Genomic DNA, 17,748 nt, shown 5'->3' with positions numbered 1-17,748 from the left:
TAAGTACCTTAAAGTAACTGAATCATAAACAAAATTTATACTATTTTCTGACAGCCTGCAATCTATTTAAATTTTATTAACATGTGCCTAAAATTATTTTTCAAAGACAGAACCCTCGCAAAGCCCTGTAAATATTCCTGGCATCCCTACTGAACTGTAATTGGTGTGATAACGCTGACATTGTCTGCATACACATACCTTTTGGTGATGCTAAATCTTACAAGGTAACATTTCAAAACTGAATTTGAGTTTTAAAGTAAAAAATAAAAACCAAATACACAGCACAATAAGATAGGGTTCCAAAGAAGTTGCCACATCTGCTCTGTTCTCCCTTCTCTTTCTTAATGTTCACATTGGATGTGCTGTGGTATAAATACATTTGTTTAGGAAATATCACAATTCTTCTGTTAATCTAAACAACTGCTGAAAACAGATATACCCTTCAATAGAGCCTGAGAATATAAATATACAAGGTCGGGGATACAGTTTCCAGAGAAGCAAGGAGAAAACTTAGTGACAGAAAACTATGCCTGGCTCAATATTAACCTAGTTAACTTCTGTTATTGTTGATACAAATGATTTAACTAGAGGATATTTACAGCTTTTTTAAAAAAATACATATTGCAGAAAATTGCCTAATAGCATCCATGTGCACATTTCACTCGCATTGTTTAATTACACAATAAAAGGTATACCCAATAAAAACTACAGACTTTGAAACATGTTGGCCACTATGGTTATGAAACTCTGACTTATAAAAAAACAAAGTGCTTCTATGTGATCAACATTTGTTATTTAAAAATGAAATTCTTAAATGACAATTATTTTTATTTTTCTGTATATGTTTGCTTGTCCTATTTCCTACTTTGCTCTAGTTAATTTAAAATGATATTTAATTTTGGGAGTTTTTAGGGGGAAAAAAGGTTACAGTTTATATGCCAAATTTAAATATAAATACAAAATCTTACAGACAGACATCTTCAGCAATATCACCCTCTTAATTTAAGACAGTTAATTTGAATACTCAATGTTTCTTTCCTTTCATTATACTTTGACAAGCCTGTGAAAACAAAATGCTAAAGTAATTACTGTTACTACTCCCTTTAAAAATGTAAAGCAGTTAAATTTTCCTAGAAAACAAGCAAGGACAAGTTACAGAGAACTTATATCAAAGTAGCAACCTGGTTCTGCTGAATGCTACTCTGAAAAAAAGAGGTATGTCTAATCTGCAGACCCATCCCTCTTGCATTTTTAAATTCCAAGAGTGGCTGACACAGAACACCATCACCAGGTTTTTGTGTGTTGTTTGTTTGTTTGTTTGTTTTGAACTGCAGATCAGATTTAAACACCCATTTACAAAACCCGGGCTTCCCTGATAAGGCAGATTTTCTCAACTTGCTGTGAGGAAACGTTATCTAGCTCTCGTGCAGGAGCCTAATGCTAGGAAGAATTCCACTGCACACTTCTGGGTAGCAAGACAGTCTCCAAAGACTTGTATTCTTTTAATACCTTCTTGGATGCATTCTGTTCAGAAACAAGAATGCATTAAAAAATAATAACTTGTTTAGGAAGTCAGCATTCATAAAGAACTCAAATGCTGCCTAGAGAAACCCTACGTATGTCCTTCCAAGTGAGCTTTCGCTTGCACAACAAAGATCAGCATTTGCAATGGTCCATTTCTGCATTAGTAAGTACAGGGCTCTCCTGCTTGATCCAACAGTAGGGTCCTGGATGCAGAGCTCCTGACAACAACCCAGCGGCAGTTCCGTTTGATCTCGCCTGCTTCCTTAATTTGGGTTGTCAAGGTTCAGCAGTTGGAGGCTGTTTACTTTACTTTCCCCCCAAAAAAACCCTGATTTTTTCCCTCTCTCTTATTAGCCCAAAGTCTAAGGGGGTGGGGGGTGGGGTAGCTATGCAGCCAGTGGCAAGATGTTAACCTTTTCCCCCCTTTGTGCAGGGAGATTTTTAGCTGACACTTTTTGAATAACTAGTTGAGTTCCATTTTATATGTTTAGTGCTCTTTAATTATTAGACATTTCAGGTAGAAAATCAGAGAAGAAAAAACCCATTCCAAATCTCTGTAACTGTGAGCCCAATTTTCTTTTCCTGGATTCAAAGAGATGGGTATTTCCACTTTGAATATCAAGACTCCAATGGAATTCTTTAAAAGATTTGATACATTTCTCTCTGGAACCGAAAATAACAGGAACTCCTCTATCTCAATTATGTTGGTTAACCGTGGGTAGAAAACACCTTAATCTAACAATTTCTCCTCAAATTCCAGTTAAGACTTCTCCCCCTTAAAACGGATTTTCAGTGGGGGAAAAAAAAAGGAGAAGGTGAAAATTTTGCAGAGGTTCTTCAATATATTTGCAGCAATAGAAAATTCTTTTAAATATCCTTTAGGTTTTTCTCAACCCAGCTATTATGCAAACCCTAAATCCTAAAGCCTACTGACAACCAAAGGAAAGGTCAAGCTGAGCCATTCTCAATGTCCATACAGACGCCCTCCGGCACCGCTGGTGAGAGCAGTAACAAAAAGGACACCCAACTTAGAAAATACCTGTGACCGGACGACAGCAACGCCAGCCTCTCCTACGTGGGCTGGAGAAGCTCAAATGCAACCAAATTAAATGTTTATATTAATTGCACTGCTCGGCCCAAGCCTCACAGATGAGGGCTGGGGGAGGGGGGTGTTAGGAAGAGGAAGAAATGTTTCATTTGGGGTTTTCTTGTTGAACAAAAAGAAAATGAATAAAACGGAACGCATAGGACGAGCCCAGACTAAATCAATACACTTTGTGATCAGCTCGCCAAGGGTATTTGGACACAATGACTTGGAAATAATTGATAGTTCTAAGGGGGGAGTAGGGTGAGAAGAGGAGCGAGAGATGTCACCATATTTTATCAGGGCACTTCACACTCCACGCTAAACTTTGATCTCCGGATTTTCGGATTTAAGAAATAAAGGGAGAGAAGGAGGAAGTCCGGTATTTGAAGATGAGCACACTCCTGCCTCCGGTGCCTACTGCTACACATGCTGGCGCTTGGGGCACTGAGAGCCCCGCGTCCAGCCCGGAGCTCAAGGGTGTCCCCAGCCCCTGCGGCTCCTCCCGCATCCTGGCCCCCGCGCCCGCCGCCGCCTCGACTTACCCGCGAGTCCGGGAGGGAGTGGGAGCGCCGCCTTCACGCCCGCGGAGGAGGCGCCAGCAGCACCATGGTCCTCGCGCTGCCGCTGCCCCGGGCCGCTGGCTGGCCGCACGCTCTTCCTCTTGCAAACTTTCGGGTTCTGCGGTCGACAAGAAACCGGGGCGACACTCAGCAAGTCTTCCCGGTGCAGGTTGGGGGGCTCTGGCGGGGGAGGGATGAGTGTGCAGCTGAAAGGCCGAGACCGAGGGCGGAGGGCTCACAGGACCCGCGAGCGCGGCGGGAAGAGACTGGCAGGGAATCCCTGCAGGATCCCGAGGCCGGGAAACGGCCCGGCGCAGCTGAGCACCTACCCGGGATCTCACAAAGTTGCAACAACAAAAAGGAGGGGGCGGGAAGGGGTGGGCTAGGGAGACGGTCTGGGCGCGAGGTTTGGAGTTACAACTGTTTATTTAGTCCTTATTCTCAGAGGGCGGGAGCTGCGCGGGTGGAGGTGGGGGTGGTCTGCAGGCAGCGTTTTCGCAGCGAACACTTGAGATGGGAGCTTGCGACTTTGTTTCTGGGCGCGGAGCTCCCCGGCGCCCGCGTGCACCTCCACTCTCCGGGGACCGAGATGGAGGTCACAACAGGTGGGGAGGGAGACTCGCCAAGGGCCGAAAGGAGAAGGAATCAAAGTTTCCGATCCCAGCGGTATCTGGGGAGGAGAAGAGCCGGAGGCGGGGGCCAGAGGAGGCGGAGGCAGCCTCTGACCGACCCTGCGGCGACCAGCAAACTCCAGGGCTCCCGGCGCCGCCGCCGCGGTCTCCGCCGAAAGCGCACGCCGTCCCGGCTCGCCGGCTCCACGAGTCCGCTCTGCCCGACGGGAACGGAGCTCGGGAGGAAGGCGGCGCGCGGGCGAGGGACCGGGAGCCTCGGCGGCCAGGACGGGGCGAAAGGACGCGGTGATTCACACGCGTCTCGGATAGATGGGCTTGGAAATCTACCCCTCCCCGCGTTCCCAAGCTTAAGAGGGGAGTAAAAAGAGAAAGTGTGTACGTGTGTGGTGGAGAGGGAAAACGGGAAATCCGGGCGCAGAGACGCCCCGCATCGCACTCTGCTCCCACTCGCACGCGCCGTGTTGGCCCCGTCGCGGGGAGGCTGGGTTCGGGGGGCCGAGCGCGCGTGGGGTACGTGTTTAGCTGCGGGTGTGCGGGTGAGTCTGAGTCTGGTCTCCGGGGGACGACGACGGAGTGGCCCTGCCGCCGTTTTCGGAGTCAGGCGTGCGTGGCACCGGGGATGTCCGCCAGCTCGAGGCCCAAGGCGTGGACATACCCAGTCGTTCCGCTGCGGCCCAGGGGCACCGAGGGTCATTCACTCGGGGAGAGAAGGGAAAAGTTTGCGCCAAGTCCAAACTTGGGGATCCAGAGGAGAGCAGCGCGCGCCCCCTCCCGCCGATGACCCGACCCGGGAACCCGTGCCCGCCCCGCTCCCCCGCAGGCGCCCGGACGCCAGACACCGAAAGTTGCCCCGGGCGGCCTGGGCTTGCAGACTTCTCCCCCCGAGCGCAGATCCCGGAGCGAAGGGGCCGAGAGGAAGGCGATCTGGTCTCCTCGCCGCCCCCCTCCATTTGACTTATGCAAATAGCCCCGCGCGCGGCGCCTCCGGGCCCCCTGCGCCCGGCGCCGGCCCACAGCCCCCGCCCGCTCCCCAGCCCGGGCCCGACCAGGGAGAGCGCCTGGGGGAGGGCTGGGGGAGTGCACGTGGAGCCTGGAGGTGGGAAGTAGTTTTTTCTTTCTTTCTTTTTTTCCTCTTTTTTAATCTTTTTTTCTTTCTTTTTCTTTTTTTTTTTTTTTTTGTGCTGGTTGTTGTTTAAAGTGGCGGAAACAAGGCAGGAGGCGGCTTGGGAAAAAGTGGAGCAGAAATGGAAAAATACAAACTCACCCGCTGCAAATGGTCTCGCGGTGCAAACTAAGGTGTTTTCAGCCTTTCCCCGCACGCGCCCACTCCCGCCCGCGCGCGCACCCCGCGCACACACTTACACACAGACACACGCGCGCGCACACGCACTCGCGGGCGAGGACGGGCCGCGGCGAGGCCGGCAGCAGCCGCCACACAATAAATAACAATAGATTCCTCCGCTGGGGACTAGCTGCGCGGAGCTCGGCCGGCGCCGGGGGCCGCGGGGCGCGGGTGGCGCCGGGCCGGGGGCGCTCCCCAGCCCGTCCCCCGGCCGCCCCCCGGCCCCGCCTCTCCGCCGCGGCCGCCCCCAGGCCCCGACGCCCCCCGGGCAGGAGCCACCGCCCACCCCCGGCCCCCCGACCTCCAGCGCCCACTCCCGCCCCCGGCCTCCCGGAACAAACAAATAAATGAGGCCCGCGAGAGTCCAGCTCCTCGCGGAGGAAGATCTTGTTATTTTTCGCTGTTGTGCGTCCCTGACGTCACATCCACCTGCTGTGTAAACAACCCGGCTCGCGGCGAAAGGAAAAAAATCGCCGGGGCCGGGGCCGGGGCCGGGGGCGGGCGGCCGGGGGCCGGGGTCCAGGCTGCCGGGCCGGGGCGGCGCCGAGCCCCCGCCGGAGGGAGGGAGGGAGGGAGCGGCCGGCGGCGGAGGTCTGCCTGGAGAGTGAGGGGCTGGGAGGAGAGGGCCCCGGAAGATGGAGGGGCCGCCGACCCCGGGGATCTCGCGGCAGAGCTTTCACGGGGACGAGACGGGAAGGCATGGCCATTTGCTCGGCTTCTGAGCTAAAAATACAGAAGGAAGCGGAGAGACGGGCGCTGACTCCGCGGCAGTTAAAAGCGAAAGTGTTTGGCCGGCGGTGACAGTTGAAGGGGCGGCGCCCCCCCCCCCCCCCCCGGCCTCCCCGGTCTCTCTCTTTCTACACTTTGTCCAATGAAAGAAGGCGAGTTCGGGAGTTGAAAGTTCAGCAGAAGGACAAACCCCCTTTGCGAGGAAGCAGAAACCCGCCAGCGAGGGCTCCCAGCACTAGAGGAGATGGCGCGGGCGCCCCTCCTGCCCGCGGCCAGCCCGCGGAGACGTCTGCGGAGGTGCCTTCGGCGGGAGCTGGTTCCGGCCGCGGCCGCCTGGACGCCGCCCAGGGCCGCTCCGATCCGCGTGGACGCCGTGACCGCGCTCCGCCAGGCCAGGCTCTGGCGGAAAGCTCTGTCCAGTTCCTAAGAGGCTGACATTGTGTGCGCACCGTTTGGAAGTTCGGCGGCATTTAAAACTGTGAGAGTAATTAGGAGCCTGAACGAAATGTTTTGAAATATACATGTAAATATAAATAACAAACGGCACTGGGAAGAAGACTTTTGGTTTCCAAAAGTGACTTAGATACGGAGCTCTATGTCTTGTTAACAGAAATAATTTTCTCCAGAGCCATCACCCCAGATGCTGCCAAATCCCCAGGCCAGTGCTCCCAGCTGTTGGCTGGGTGGTGTAGTGGCCAAAGCCACCCCTGTGGGTTCAACAAAATAGTGGGGGGTGGGGGGCGAGTACTGTCCCATTGGTCTTGAGACCAGTGCAGATAATATTCTGAAAAGGATATTATAAATCCTTTGGGATAACTTTACAAGTATTGTTAAACATGCATTTACAGAAGTCTAAATCTCAATTTCAATAATAGCATCAGGCTACTACTTTAAACTTGTATCTCTTTTGCAAGTTTTAAAAAAAATAATAACAGCCACTCCCTGGTGCTATACAGAATAAAGCCCAAAACTGGGAGAGAGGTGAGGCAACTCCAGCACAGCAGGGCTCCTGGTGAAGGCCTCTGCCCCATCCATGAGAGCCAATCAGGACCATGCACTGAATCGTTTAGAGAGAATCTAGGTAAAGAAAGTGCATGTGGGTTTGAGTGGAAGTTCCTAGCTTCCTGGAAGGTGGGGTTCAGATTGACTTTGAGGCAAGACGGTAAGACTTGACTGGCACACCTCCTCTACTCTAGACCCGCCTTAAGCATGGAGAGAGCAGAAACAACAGCCCTGCCCTTGCGGAGGCTCAGGCCACAGCTGTCAGTAATGACAGCTGCTATTTATGACTCAGGCGCTGATGGAAAAGCTTTAATCAGCTCCGTTAATGCTCTCAACAACACTTTAGCATCACTGGGAATCCCATGTGCTGAATTCACATGGAATTAAATGGAAATCTACAAAGTAGCCAGTCTATGAGGGGGTGAGGGGTTGTTTTCATTTCTAAAAAGTTTATGCCAGACCTATGTTCATGTGACATGTTGGGCTGCTGACAGTTGGAGGGGCAGTGGGATATACACCCCCTCCCCAATCCCTTCCTCTCAGAGAAATAGTAGTTTATTTTAAATGTGACTAATTTATTCCTGGTCTGTAAAGAACAGTTCATGCTCTGATCTCATTTTTTGGATTAAACAGTGAGTTTTAAAAAATTATTAGTATTGCCATACTAAATGCTCTTTAGATAGCCACTGGTCTTACTCTGCGTTTGAACTGTTTCAAAATCTACATTCACTTGGAAGTGGGGGGCCTAAGTCAGATTGGAAAGGGGGGCCAAAGTCAGTTTTGTAGACAAAAGGAAATCCTGTTTGTAAATCCTGTAATATATTGTGCTCAACTTTGTATATATGACTGTTTGTGAGCTACCCTATTAAAGAACTCCATATCCATTTGGCTTACATTAGATGGAAACTTAACTGCAGCTTACCTAGTGTCCATATCCAGCACATCGCCTTATATTCATAGGAAACACATTTTAATTTCTTTATCAGTAGTCTGATAAAGGGAAGTTTCTTTTTGTTATAGTCAGGCGAGAAGGGCTTTTAAATAAAGGGCATGGGGGTAGGGCGCCACCTTTTGGTGGTAAAACAAATTGAAATCTATTTTTAAGCAAATGTTCCTAACATCATTTCATTCTTAATTACACCAAGGCAAAGGTGCTTGTCCCCATATTGTTATATTTTAAGTAACAGGGGGAAATATTGCAAGTGAAAACTGTAGTTAACTGTGGCCAAAATTTCCCAAGGTATCAGAACATGTGCCCTGCCATATACCATTAAGTCAAACGCCAACCTGCTGTGCAAATACTGAGCCCATTAATGTGTGCACATTTGGGGGCAGGAGTTGGCGTGGATACCGGCCACCTTATGAGATACCCGAGGGCTCTTGGACGTTTAGAGTAAACAGAAACTTGAAAATGACCTCATTCAGTGTTTCTTAAACTATAATTACTGTCTTCCTAATTTTTGCCATATCTACATAACGTAATAGTTCCTGAATAATTAATAACTGCACTCATTGGAGTGCAGTTCTTATGGTAATTGTACTGGATATTTCTCTTTAAATCAACTGACATGTTATTTTTTTATATTACTACTTTAAAAGGGGAACCAACAAATTAAAAACAGTCACAGTGCAAACAAACTCATTGCTTTCTCTTTGTTAGGGAGACTGGCAAAAAAATAGAAAAATTAAAAATAATTTTTAAAAAAAGAGTGGCGAGTGCTGAGAAGTGTTAGTGGACAGTGTCACCGGGCACTCCGAGACGACCACAGGGGGCAACGTGTGACTTGGAAAGCTGGTCACGGAACGGTGAAAGGCCCAGTTTAAAGGGGTTTTCCAAACAACAAAACTCATTCAGAGGCTCAGCAGTAAAACTAGAGATGGTCATGCCTGTTCTGAGCTTTTGATCACAGTTATAGAGGTCGCATTTCCTGCTTTTCTCACTTTAAGGACAAAGTTCTATAAACAAGCAAGCATGGCCTGCAAACACCGTGTTTTTCTAGCTGGCCCTGGGGAGAGCTGCTGATAACTGTACTGCAGCTCTTTCCCTGGGGGTCCCCATGGACTCTGATCCCTGTAAACTACAAAGAAGTATTTGGCCAAACACCTCCACTCCAAAAAGCTAGTCTTTCCCCCAACCCCAGTGCAACATGTTGGTAATTTGAAGATCCGGAGAGGGAGTGGGAGCAGGTCGGTCCTCCCTGCCAGAGTGCCTAGAACAATCGAGAGCCTCCAGGCCAAATGAGGTGCGCTGACCCTCACCTTGGAAACGCAAGTCTCAGCCCAGTCCCGAGACCTACTGAACCAGAATCTGCATGTTAACGAAACTGCCCAGCTGGGTCTCATACACGCGTGAGAAACACGGACCTGCAGGCACGTAGCCCCTCGCGTCACAGGCGCCATCTCAGTGACCTTCACAGCGTTGAGACTAAGGTTTAAACCGCTTGACAGGCTGCCCTGTACGCTGTCTGCCATACCTCGTTCTCCAAACGTGTCTTTTGTGAAATTTGTTGGTTCCTTGTTTTCAACCACTTGCAAAGTTAAGCCACTAAATCACCTCTGTAAACCATGACTAATTCCTCTGACATTAATAGCAGGGTGACTTCTCTCTCCTATTACCCCAAAGACACTGCTAATTGCCCTACGATTGTTTACCTCGGTATTGTTCTGGGAGCACAGAGCGATGGAAGATACAAGGCCAGAAACAACTGCCAGACAGGTTTCTGGAGGCTCCACACAAGCGATGACTACACCTTGTTAGTGCGAAGACTTTGCTTTCTTTGTTTTGTATTCTTTCTTATGGAAGGAATGACGCTTCCATAATTATAGGTATCGCTGTTTAAGACCCAGGACGGTTTCCAAGCCACGGAGGCCACGCCTCCAGCCCGGTGAGCAGTCCCCGTGGGAGCCTCTCTCCAGGTCTCAGCACAGTTTACAGAGACACACCTGACCAGCACTGGGTTTATGTAAGTGTCAGGAGGGGAAAGCGCACCCACGTAGTGTGCTGCATCCTAAATAAGCCTGAGCTGAGGGTTCATTTGCTTCTGTGAGTCCTTAAGACGATTGTCACTTCTCCTTCCCAGCAAGATAACAGGTTACTTGGTAACCTCCCCCCCTCCAAAAAATAATTAACTCTATTGTTTTAATGCTACCCCAAGGCAGGATAATTAAGTCTGTGAGTAATCGTGCACCGGAATTCAAAATAAGATTTCACGTGTAAAGCAAAATTCTGATTAGAATCTCTGAGGAAAGTCTTGGCTTATATAAAGAACCCGCAAGCACCAGCTCAGTGTGACCACAGGCGTTGTTCCCCGGCTGGAGACGAACGGTGTTTGAACGAGAAGGGAAGTGAGGCAGGTCTTCCCACCTTCCGGAACAGGGGCTGTGGTTCACGCTCTAGAGGATCCAGAGGGGCTGAGGAACACAGAATCAGGATGTGCTGCCATTTTTGTTACGCTAAACTTGGAATCTTTTGTTGTTAATCCTCACCTGAGGATATTTTTCCCATCGATTTTTAGAGAAAGTGGAAGGGAGTGAGAGTGAGAGAGAGAGACTGAAATGTGAGAGAGAGACATTAATTGTGCCTCCCGCACATGCCCCACCTATTGTCGGGAATAGAACCAGAAACCCTTTGGTGTGCAGGCCAAAGCTCTTCCACTGAACCACACTGGCCAGGGCTAGAGTTGGAATTTTTTTAGTACTATCTATAAAATAGCTACCAGGAGAAGCTCCCCCAGCCCCAGCATGATGTACTTGAGCCACTGTTAATATTAAAAAGCCATACAAAGATTAAAAAATGGATACCCTCAAAACTAGTATGAATCCCAAGTTAATGGATTAGAGTTGAAAGTATCCATATGGACACTTTTAACATATGTTTACAGATAGATACAGAAATGAACCTATAGGTGTGTGTGCATAAATATGTACACACGTATTTCCTAGCTCTGTCCATTGAGAGGGGCTAGAAGCAGCAAATCTGTCCCAGTAGCAACGAGCACACCTAACACCCAGATCTTGGTTTCTAAATACCTTTCTCCAGTGAAAGAATCCAGGGATTCTTGGAGAAGTGGTTCACTTCAGGCTGGGGCAGGGAAAACACAAGGTGAGCCGGGGCGTTGGTGTGCCAGGAAGTGCCAGAGGAAGGGCAACAAACAGTCCGTGGCTGGGAGGCCCTTGGGAAGGGAGAAGCCCACCCGAAGGAACCCCGTGGTGCCCAGCGTCGAGACATCTTGAGCAAGAGGAATAGCCATCGGGTGGGGTTATAGCGCATGTGTGTGCGTATGTGTACACACATGGAAAGGGGAAAGGGACAGCTTTCTCCCAGGAGATTCGTGGGCCCAGCACCAGTGTTTTAACCCGTTTTACCAGGTGATGCTGAAGCATGGCCTAGAGATCTCCACTAGGGAACTTGGGGTCATCTGGCGTGGACTGGGTGTAATTCGGGAGGGTGGGACTGCGGGGACTGAGCACACAGGACTCCACTGAGAGGGACACTGATCAGCCACACCAAGAAAGCAAGTCCAGGGCAGAAAAAACTTCCGAAGCTTCAAGAGAGGCAAGAACTCCAGGTTTTTATCAGTTTAGTCCTCAGTTGACGAGAGCCCATGGCAATTAGTATTCTTAGAAGTTCACCAGCTGGTTATGACATACATGGAGGCTTGGCCCCTTCCGTGGGGATTTACATTCTCCTGGGACTGTTGCCGTTTTGAAGGGGAACTTACAAGAGGGCAGAGTGAACAGTATACAGTGAGTCCAGACAACAGTATTGTGCTGTAGTTATGCCATGACAGATAGCTACAAAGGCAGTCATATTACAACATATAAACATATCAAAGTAACTGGTTGTATACCTTCAATGTACACAGTGTTTTATGTTGAAGATATTCAGTAAAAAAATAAACCAGAGGAGGCATAAAACAAAGGAACAAAGCAGGACATTGCAGCGTTGCCGAGGGTTCCTGGAAGTCCTGGAGTTGAACTTACTCGTTTTCCCCACGTGCAGGCGGCCACGGCGGGGCAGGTCAGCTCGCTCCTGGCAGCCTTGGGCACCAGGCACACCTGCTTGGACACCGTGGCCCCACGCTTAGGGACGTCACTGGGGACAAGCGCCTGCCCTTCCACGTTTCCGTCCCTCTCTGGCAGGTGAGCAGTAGTAGCGGCACATACCATTTTTATTTATTTTTTCTTACAGTACAGCTGGCATGTAACGTTAGCTCCAGGTGTACAGGTAGTGCTCCGACATTTATGATGTGACCACCGTACAGAGCTGCTGTGATACTGTTTCCCTCAGCTGTACTTCACATCCTGTGACTTGTTTATTTGAAAGTCATGGGGGTGTGGAGTACAGCCTAGGGCCGTGGTCGGCAAACCGTGGCTCGCGAGCCACACGCGGCTTTTTGGCCCCTTGAGTGTGGCTCTTCCACAAAATACCACGTACGGGAGCACATACAGCTCCATGGAAACTTCGCAGCCCGTGCGCAGAAGTCGGTTTTCGGCCTGGGCGAGTCTATTTTGTAGAAGTGCTGTTGATATTTGGCTCTGTTGACTAAGGAGTTTGCCGACCACTGGCCTAGGGAAAAGAGTCAATAATTGGGAATTTGTACTTCTTAAAGCCTTCACCTTTTTCACCCCCTCTCCTGCCCGCCCCCCTCCTGGCAACCGTTGGCTTGTTCTCTATCTACAGGTCTACTTCTATTTTGCTTGTTCATTTGTTTGGTTCTTTAGGTTCCACACATAAGTGAGATCATGGCTCACTTTCTCTGACTTATTTCACTTAGTGTAATACACTCTCTAGGTCCATCCATGTTGCAAATAGCAAGATTTTTTTATAGCTGAGTAGTACTCCATTTTGTATGTGTGAGTGCATGCATGTGTACGTGCAGGTGTGCACATTCTATATAATAAGGGCTATTATGCAAATAGGCTGAACGGCAGAACAACCAAACAACTGGTTGCTATGACGTGCGCTGACCACCAAGGGGTGAGCGCGGAACGTGGTGGGCATCAGGCACAGTGGGATGGTAGAGCAGGTGAGCAGGGGCACCAGACCAAGGCAGGGCACCGGTCACTGTCATCGGGGCGAGCCTCTGGTGGTTACTGAAAATTCTTTGCTCCCATGTGCTGTGGACCTGCCCACCGGAGCTGCCGCTTGCATCTACTGCTGGCGCCCGGCACAGGCTCCAATCGCCCAGTGCTGTCAGAGGGTGCGAGCGGCAGCTGCCAGCCCCGATTACCCCTCAGGGCTTCTCCACCTTCCCCTGCTCCTTGAGGGGCAATTGGGGCTGGCAGAGCAGCTCACACCAGCTTCCAGTGATGGCCCCGCTTGCACCTGCTGCTGGCGCTGCAGCCGCCGCTCACACCTGCTGCCAGCACCCGGCGTCAGTCCTGATCGCTTAGTGCCATCAGTGGGTGTGAGCGGCGGCTGCTGCCCCAATTGCCCCTCAGGATCCCTGAGAGGCGATTGGGGCAGCAGCCGCCGCTCACACCCACTGCTAGAGCCAGCCCCAATCGCTCTGCACTGTCAGCGGGTGCGAGCAGTGCCAGCACCATCAGCGTGGGGGAGCAGTGGCAGGACCGGGGCTGCCAGCAGACAGGGACTGGGAGCCGTGGCAGGAGGGGCTGGGCGGGGGTGCAGAGGATGGACCAAGACCTGCCCCTGTGCCCACTGCAGCCTCATGGCCCACAGTTCCTTTCAAGGTGCATGAATTCTTGCACTGGGCCCCTAATACATATATATATATAATTGCACCTTTTTTAAAAAATCCTCACCTGAGGATATTTTTCTCATAGATTTTCAGAGTGGAAAGGAGGGAGGAACAGGGGGAGAGAGAGAGAAATATCAACGTGAGAAACAGAGATTGATTGTCTCCCACATGAGCCCTAGTTGGGGATCAAACCCAAAACCCTTGGGTCCCAAGGCTGACACTCTAACCACTGTGCTAAACCATCCAGGGCAAAAATCGCATCTTCTTTATCCATTCTGTCAATGGGCACTTAGGTTGCTTCCATAGCTTGCCCAAACTATATAATAAAAGTCTAATATGCTAAGTGTCCGGTCATCTGATCGGCTGTTCAACCAGCCAAAAGCATAATCCTATATAATAAAAGGCTAATATGCAAATAGCCCAAACAAAGGAACAACCGAACAACTGAACAACTGGTCACTATGATGTGCACTGACCATAAGGGGGCACGCACAAAACATGGCGGGCGTCAGCCGCGGCAGGATGGTGGAGCAGGTGAGTGGGGGTGCCAGACCAAGGCAGGGTGCCAGTCGTTGTCATCGGGGTGACCCTCTGGTGGTTACTGAAAATTCTTTGCTCCTGCACGCCGCGGTCCCTCCCAGTGCTCACACCTGCTGCCGGCACTGGCCCCACTCACACCCACTGCCAGCGCCTGCAGCTGGCCCAGATCACTTGGCGCCATCAGCAGGTGTGAGCAGCAGCTGCCAGCCCCAATCGCCCCTGAGGGCTTCTTCACCTCCCCCTGCTCCTGAGGGGCAATCGGGGCTGCAGCTGCCTCTCACACCTGCTGCCAGCAATGGCCCTGCTCACACCCACTGCCGGCATGGGACCCGCCCTCAGACCCACTGCCGGCGCCGGCCCCACTCGCACGCACTGCCGGCACCAAAGCCAGTGCTTGTACCTGCTGCCAGCGCCTGGCGCTGGTCCCGGTTGCTCAGTGCCGTCAGCGGGTATGAGTGGCAGCTACCGGCCCTGATTGCCCCTGAGGGCTTCTCCACCTCCCCCTGCTCCTGAGGGGCAATCAGGGCAGCAGCCGCCACTTGCACCCGCTGCTGGCACCGGCCCCAATTGCTCCGTGCCATCAGCAGGTGCAAGCAGGGCGGGCACCATCAGTGCATGAGAGTGGCAGAGGCGGGAGCGGGGCTGCCAACAGACAGGGGACTGGAGGCCATGGCGGGAGGGGCACCAGGCAGGGGCGCAGAGGATGGACCAAGACCTGCCCCTGTGCCCACTGCAGCCTCGCAGCCCACAGTTCCTTTCAAGGTGCACGAATTCATGCACTGGGTCCCTAGTATGCTAATGATATGTTAAGGCCACTCAATCGCTCACTATGACGTGCACTGACCACCAGGGGGCAGATGCTCTGACCGGTAGGTGAGCTTGCTGATGGGCCGGACACGCCCTGGAGCCCTCCTGCAGTCACTCCCTGGCTGGCCAACCTCACGTGTCCCTCCTGGGCCCCAATCGTGCCCCAGTGAGGTCCCTCAGCCTGGCCTACACCCTCTTGCAATCTGGGACCCCTTGGGGGATGTCCGAGAGCAGGTTTCAGCCTGATGGCGGAACAACTGGTCACTATGACATGCACTGACCACCACTGGGCAGACACTCAATGCAGGAGCTGCCCCCTGGTGATCAGTGATCTCCCACAGGGGGAGCCCCATTCAGCCAGAAGCAGGCCTCATGGCTGATGAGCACAGTGGTGGTGACGGGAGCCTCTCCCGCCTCTGTGGCAGTCGGACATCCCTCAAGTGCTCCCGGACTGCAAGAGGGCTCAGGCCAGGCTGAGGAACCCCCCTCCAAGTGCATGAATTTCATGCACTGGGCCTCTAGTTGTAAATAATGCTGCAGTCAACAGAAATGCATATATCTTTCTGAATTAGTGTTGTGGATTTCTTCAGATAAATGCTCAGAATTGGAATTGCTGGATCATATGGCAGCCCTATTTGTAATTTTTTGAAGAATCTCCATACTGCTTTCCCCAGTGGCTGCATCAGTCTGCATTCCCACCAGCAGTGCTTTAACGTTCCCTTTCCCTTCTCACCAGCACTTGTTGTTGGTTGATTTCTCGATGGCATCCGTTCTGGCAGGTGTGAGGTGATATCTCATCATGATTTTAATGTGCATCTCTCTGATGATCAGTGACTTTGAGCATCTTTGCGTATGTCTGTTGACCATCTGTATGTCCTCTTTGAAGAAATGTCTATTTAGGTCCTTTGCCCATTTTTAATTAGATTTTTTATGTTGACTTGTATGAGTTCTCTATATATTTTGGATATTAATCCCTTATAGGATATATAACTTGAAAATACCTTCTTCTATTCAGGAGGTTTTTGTTTGGTTGACAGTCTCCTTCATGGTCCAGCAGCGCTTTAGTTTGGCGTAGTCCCACTTGTTTATTTTTCTTTTGTTGCCATTGGCTGAGGAGACATGCTTTCTTTTAGGAGTGTTATGGTTTCAGGTCTTACGTTACTTCTTTAATCCACTTTGTAAATTCAAAATAAACTTTTGTATATGGTGAAAGAAAGTGGCCCAGCTTCACTCTTTTGCAGGTATCTCTCCAGTTTACCAGCATCATTATTGAAGAGACTGTCTTTCCCCATTGGATGTTCTTGTCTCCTTTGTCATAGATGAATTGACCCTATAGGTGTGGGTTTATTTTGGGGGTCTCTATTCTGTTCTATTGATCCATGTGTCTGTTTTCATGCAAGAGCCGTGCTTTTTATTATTATGGCCTTGGAGTATATATAGTTTGATATCAGGAAGTATGACACTTCCAACTTTGTTCGTTCTCAAGATTGCTCTGGCTATTCAGGGTCTTGTGCGCTTCCATATGAATTTTAGAATTATTTGTTCTAATGGTATAAAATTTGTATTTTGATAGGGTTTCTCTATATTAATTTTGTATACAGCAACTTTACTGACTTCATTTATTAGCTCTAATAGCTTTTTGGCAACTGCACACCTCTTACAGGGTGTGAGGATGGAATGAGAAAAGGCGTGTGCAGTGTCGAGCCCAGGACGGGGCGCAGAGGAAATGCTCAACAAACCGTAGAGCATTTGGAGGAAGCAGAGCTTGACTCAAAACTCGGGAACGCTGCCTGTCTGTGCAGGCTTCTGCAGGCTTCAGCGGCGGGAACTCGGGCCTGGGAGCCTGGGTGCAGGCACCAGCTCACCCGGCTCTCCCGGTGCCTTTCAGATCGCTCCTCTTAGGCTGCCTGCGCGCCCTCTTCTCACGTCAGCTCTGCCTCCGTGGACTAGTTCTCGATGCAGGAGTCAGAGGGAGATAAGTTCCCAGGTCAGAACTGGCAACAGCAACATGGGAGTCGCCTTCCCAGGCAGGGCCATTCTCATGCAACAGCAGGTTCCTTCAGCCAGGGTTTCCCGCGCCAGCACCACTGGCGTTTGGAGTAGACAACCCCTGGCCTGTGCATTGTAGGAAGTGTAGCAGCAGCCCTGGCCCCTGCTACTCGATGGCTGTGGCCCACCCACCCCAGCCATGACAACCCGGACATGGCCAAACGACCCCTGGAGCCAAAACTGCCCTCACGTCAGAATCACTAGTCCAGGGCCCAGGACAGAGGCAGGGCCCTCTGCTCCCCAACATTCCTCTCTCTGCCACAAGGAAGAGCAGAAACCAGGCTTGTCTCTACCTATGACTGAGGAACCAAATAAGTTTATTTTCAAAACGGAGTGGCTTGAGATGAGGCTCTTTGTAACTGGAGCCCACAGAGCACAAGGTGGGCCCCATAGCCTTCATCAGTCACCACCAGCCCCTGAAGTTCTGGCAAAGCTCTGGGCAGCAAAGCTGGTCCCATCACAATCAAGTGCACTTTATTAGAATCCATGGCTCCATAAACAGTGTTAGAATCTGTGTCAGACTCACAGCTCAGTCTAAAGAAGACATACAATGAAGGAAGTGCCGGCTGGAACCTCATAAGATGGCACAGGGGGGTCTAAGTTAGGCAGTGACGTCATCTGGATGTTCCAATGAAAGTTCCTCTTCTTCTGCGAAGTCCTCCGGCACCAGCACCCCAGGGGCAGGGAGCTGCGGCACCCGCTGGACAGTGTATCACATGGAGGGAGGGGCAGTGCCGTCACACACGCCAGCTTTTCCTTACAGATTCGTCCC

General features: G+C 50.8%; 1 protein-coding gene across 2 annotated transcripts in view; it reads right to left on the bottom strand.

Moving 5' to 3' along the window:
• The window catches only part of FOXP1 (forkhead box P1), a 554,371-nt gene extending 549,192 nt beyond the window's left edge, over positions 1-5,179 (bottom strand). The window contains exons 1-2 of one of the 2 annotated variants that reach the window (XM_081106428.1): positions 5,068-5,179; positions 3,154-3,289 (exon numbers count right to left, since the gene is read on the bottom strand). The gene's annotated coding sequence lies outside the window, so the exon portion shown is untranslated. Of the gene's footprint in view, positions 1-3,153; positions 3,290-5,067 lie in introns of those variants that run through there. The other variant, XM_081106427.1, reaches the window with a different exon arrangement.
• Positions 5,180-17,748: the final 12,569 nt, after the last annotated feature.

Source organism: Myotis nattereri (genome assembly GCF_964212035.1).
Source record: "Myotis nattereri genome assembly, chromosome: 14".
In the NCBI taxonomy this organism is placed as follows: Eukaryota; Metazoa; Chordata; class Mammalia; order Chiroptera; family Vespertilionidae; genus Myotis; species Myotis nattereri.
The sequence above is the reverse complement of the archived record's forward strand: the minus strand, read 5'-3'. Positions and strand labels throughout refer to the sequence as shown.